Below are 5,472 nucleotides of genomic sequence, written 5' to 3'. Positions count from 1 at the left end.
CCCACACCCTCTATCTATCTATCTATCTATCTATCTATCTATCTATCTATCTATCTATCTATCTATCTATACCTTTTAAAGGTTATGTCATATAAATTTCAATATTGATAGGTATCAGTTTCTCATATAGGGAGGTAAACAGTTTGCTCTTATTGCACCACAAGTTATGTGCATGTATGCATGTGAGTGTGTGTTTTCCTTGTTTACTTTTTTATGTCTTTCTTGAGTCTTGTAACTGGAGATAAAATTTTCCATTGAACTCTGGCTTTTTCATCAGGAAATTCTGGAAGTCCCTTATTTCATTAAATGACCATATCCTTGCCTGAAAGATTATATTCATTTTTGCCGAGTGGTTGATCCTTGGTTGCAGTCCTAGCTCTTTTGCCTTATGAAATATCAAATTCCAATTCCTCTGATCTTTTAATGTAGAAACTGCTAGGTCCTGTGTAATCCTGTCTGTAGTTCCATGATATTCGAATTATTTCTTTTTGGCTGCTTGCAGTATTTTCTCCTTAATCTTATAATTCTGGAATTTGGCCACTATATTTCTTGGAGTTTTCAATTTGGGATATCTTTCAGGAGGAGTCTGGTGAATTCTTTCAGTAACTATTTTACCTTTTGATTCTAGGACTTCAGGACAGTTTTCTTTCACAATCCCTTGATGGATGTTGTCCAGGCTGCTTTTTTCATCATGGCTTTCTGGTAGACGAATAATTCTTAGAGTATCTCTCCTGGATCTGTTCTATAGGTCAGCTATTTTTCCAGAGATATTTTATATTTTCTTCTAATTTGTTTTTCCAGAAATATTTTACACTTTCTTCTAATTTGTCAATCTTCATGTTTTGCTTGATTTACTCTTGGTGCATCATAGAGTCCTGAGCTTCAACTTGAGTGATTTTAATTTTTAGTGAATTATTGTCTTCAGTTAGTTTTTGAAGGACCTTTTTTAGGGAGATATTTTCTCCAGTTATGTCACAAATTTTACTTTTTAAGGATTTGTTTTCTTCAGTGACACTTTTTTTTCCAGTTTAGTCACTAGATTTAAATTTATCTTTTATCTCTCTAATTTGAGTATTAAAAACTTTCTTGAGCTCCTCCAAGAATGCTTTTTGGGCTTGAGACCAGTTCATATTTCCTTCTGTGATTTCAGGTGTGAGTATAGAGTCCATGCTTTCCTCTGTATTTGGTTGTTCTTGCTTGCTATAATAAGCTCAGACCGATTTTCTTGCCTTTCCCTTCTCTTTCTCAGCTTCCTTTTTATCATTGTGATTTCCTGTTTTCTAATTTCTCAGGCTGGGAGATAAGGGCCTGGTTGTTGACTTTGTGTGCTGTGGCTTCTGGTGTGTCTAGAGGCCAAAGCCAGGATTCTCAGTGTTTTCCCTGAGTTACCCTGAGGCTCACAGAGTAACCTGTGGGGTTGGGGTAGTATGGCCACTTCAGATTTCTACCTCTATGCCCCTGGGATACAGCTCAGGCAGGCTCTGCAGCTGGTGTCTGGCAGTGTTGGTGTCTGCAGATTCCCCTGGTGGTGCTAAGGTCCACCTTGCCTTGTGTTGTTAGTGCTTGCTGTCTCCACCACCCTGGGCTTTGGGAGCTCTTGTTGGTTAGGTGAGGTGGGGCTTGTTGGGACCCCTCCTGCCCTTCACTTCAAACACCTTACTGCCTCAGTTACTACCTTTCTCAGTGATTCTTAAGCCCGATGTTATTTCCAGTAAATCAGGATTTTATTCTGGGTGGGACATTTATCTCTGGGTTTTCTAGGTCAGGGAGGGGGAATCAGAGCAGCTAGGGTTTGCTTTGCCATCTTGCCTTCTGTAAAATCATGTAGGTCATTTTTCAACTTCCAGGCTGTGGGTTGATAGCCCCAGGAGAAGCTGCTGTCTCTGCTTCAAGCCCTGAGCTTTTTCTTTTCCAGTTCCAATGGATCCTCCTTTCTGTGCTGGTCAGACTGCTGCAAATCACCCTTGGTGTGGGTGAGTCTGCTGGCTAGGATTCCTTCTCACTCTGCTGTAGTCTGCACTGGTGCAGCTATGCTCCCCCTGCCCAGACTCACGTGGGCATTTTCCTGGGCTGGATTCTGCCATGCTCCATCTCCCAGTGGATTCTGTCACTCTAAAATCCATTTAGATTCACTTTGTTAAGTTTAGTGATAGGATTCACGGAGGAGCTTAGAAAAGTTGCTGCTGCAGTTCTACCATATTGGCCCCACCGCCCAAGATACTTTGTTGAAATCAAATTTTGATAGAGACAGAACAGGACAACACTGGTTGCTTAAAAGGTTAAAAGGGGGAAAACAAAACAAAACTGGGAGGGTTGTTTAAAATTGGGCCTAAACAGAAGACAATCCTTTTTTTTCTCTTTAACTCCATAATCCCTCTAGCTTACTGACACTTTCAATTTATTTGAAATTGTTTGACTTTTTATGCCACCTGTTTTTGAAAACTTTTCCCCCTGAATACTCCTTCTATTTTTGCTTTCTGGGAGGATAAATTTAAATTTGTTTCTTTGTGTTTTCAATTTTTAAATTTTACTATCCTTTATTCAACTCTAGGGGTTGGTAATCATAGGCAAAATGATGAACATGTCCTTGATTACATACACATCCTATCAATACCTTTACTCCTCACCTAGGAACATGGATGCATGTAATTTCAGAAGTAGAGACCTTCCTGCTACCTTTGGCATTCAATGGTTTCATTTATCTAAGTATAAAACAATAGTGGCTTGGGAAGAAGACCAAGGGAAGAAACCATGTTGCTACTATATTTGTTGAAAACTTCCATTTTTTTATTGAAAAGAGTCAGTACAAATTTCATTCCCAAATATTTTGAAATGGCTCCTGATAGTTTACAGTTCCTTTGACATATGGATTGCTTCTTTCAGTTATACTTCTTTTTACCTCTTCAATAACCCAATTCTCTTTGTTGATGTCTCTGCCTGACCATTAGTCCTACTTTTTCATTTAATTTCCTTGCTTCTGATGCCTGATATTCCTATTACCCTCTTAGTTTCCCCTGACTCTCTAACGTTATGATAGCCAAGGGACTAAATGGATTGGGGACAGCTAGAATGAGTATATAAATAAGAATTGGCATGGGAACAAATAATGCCTCCTTAAGGGAAATATTGGCTCTTACCAACAGCATTGAAGTACTACTTTGACAAGATTGTAGGAACAAAACAGCCTGGGATATTTGCCTTTTCCTTTAAAGAAAACAGAATTAATTTCATCTCAAAATAAACTTAGGCCTTATTATACATGTATGCATATTAGAAGTTGTTCCAGAGTTTATTGAGACTTTTTGGAATCAAGGAAGAATTATAATATGGGAATGGATACAAGATAAGGTGAAAATAGTGACTGATTCTTTGAACAGTGTCCATCATCTCAAAGCAAAACAATGGTTTTGTGTGCCGTGTTTAAAAAAAAGTGTTGAAATCTTATAGATTTGTATTTTCAATCACTTAGAAATATAAATAAAATGTGATAGCACCTTTGATAATTAACAAATATACTTTACTAATGGCATAGTCTTTGCCCTCCAAAAGAATAACTTATATTTTTACTCTGTAAATAAAATCACTTAACAAAAATATATTTTATTACCTTTGGGAATGGTTTCATTATTGTTTGGTGGATCAGCATTCACAGGATGATAACTAGGTTGGGATGACAAAAGTATTGCCCTCGGGTGCTGACATCTTTGAGAGAGAGGGAGTGCTTCTTCCCTGCAGAAGTATTCTACCTTGTCCCAATTCCCTTGCCCTTCCCTAAGTCATTTGCCAGGTCCCAGCTACATGATATCCTTTCCCCAGGTCACCTTGCCACTGTCTTCCCTATGATTCCCTCCTTGTCCTCTTTAAAGGGTTTGAGAAGTCAAAGGACCACTGATATTGTCATTACTATTATAATAGACCAGATTCTGGGAGAAAGGTTACTCCTTTTTGTTTGACTATTCCACAGGGAGTTTGTGCAATCTTTCCTCTTGCCCCCAGTTGAATTTTTCAAGTGAGAATTCCTAGTTATGTTCTGGGTGAAGACAGTGCTTTTCAACTATAATTGTTGAAATTCAGTAATTGTTCTAACACAACTGTAATGACAGAGAGCATGATTATTCCTGGTATAAAATTTTCTTGTCCTGTCATTCTCAGTATGATTGCTTTCAGTCAGGATTAGCAGTTGCATTGGTGTGTTCCTTTGGTGAGACCTGTTTCTTTTTTTCCCTTTCCTATCTACATGTGCCATTCTTTTTTTTTCTTTCTTCCATTTCTACACAATCCACCCTCCTTCATCATGCTTCTTTCTGTCTCTGCTTGAAAGTGCCCTCAGATATTTTAATTCTGTGTTTTAGGCAATGTCATACTAGATACCATCCACAGCCTTTCCCCTTTTCATAACAGAAAAGGTTGATGGGAAGAAGTTGAGTAACAGAACTAAAGGAAAATAAAGATGTACTGCAATATTCCCACTCAGTCTGTATTCTTCTAGCTTAAAATAAAGATATAATCATTTATAGTTTTCTTTGTCTTTGCTGTTTTGTGATGCATACATGTTCACTCCACCTCATGAGGGACTGAAATAGATGTTTTATCATATATAGTATGTCCCTGTACAACCTTTAAGAGGCAAATAAAGTTAAAAAAATGTTGAACTGGTTTTAAAATGAGATTATATATTAGTTACAGACATAGTAATTTGAGAAGAAAGCATTAAATTATAATTGCTAGGAGAAAGAAATCAGATTTTCCCTAGAAACTTGGAAAACATACACAGTAGACTATTCTAAGCAATTTGTCTTTTGCTAAACTCTCACAAAGGAAAGATGAATCAAATATTCATAAATCAAATAACTTTGCAATTTTAAAAAATTGAAATTTCTACTCCTTCTAGGAATTGGGGTATACTAATGAATAATGTTTCAAAATGAACTTTTAAAAATATACTGATAGTTGAGATCATTGTATTTAAAATTATGTTATTCCCTCCAAGAAATATAGAATTCTTATATGTATATTATGTCATCCAATTGAGATGAAAAGTGGCCTTCTAGGAGTCATCAAGAACTGGGTTCAAGTTTTATCTGGCTTATGTAAGCCTTGTGATTCTATTAAACTACCCAATCTCTTGGGTCCCCAGGGAAAATTCTAAGACCATAAATATAAAGTTGCTGACCTGCACTGGAGGTCAGTCTACACATGTCATGAGATTTTGCCATAGGTCTAAAACTCTTCTCATTATCATGTCTCCCCCGCAAAAAAAAAAAAATCACATTTTTGCTTTTCCTATATGAAAGAACTATCAAGAATCAAAATTAAAATACTTGACATATTCAACATCTTTGTTCATTTCTCAGAAAGTTAAAATAATAGAGTCACATTTATACAGATATTGCAATTCAATAATTACAAAAAAACCTATATCTACTCACTTCATTCATAAGCAACCCCCTCAGTGCAGAGAGAATCCCAAAT

Source organism: Petaurus breviceps, unplaced genomic scaffold (assembly GCF_028583685.1).
Source record: "Petaurus breviceps papuanus isolate PSGF00001 unplaced genomic scaffold, PetGlider_PUasm1.0 90822, whole genome shotgun sequence".
In the NCBI taxonomy this organism is placed as follows: Eukaryota; Metazoa; Chordata; class Mammalia; order Diprotodontia; family Petauridae; genus Petaurus; species Petaurus breviceps.
The sequence above is the reverse complement of the archived record's forward strand: the minus strand, read 5'-3'. Positions refer to the sequence as shown.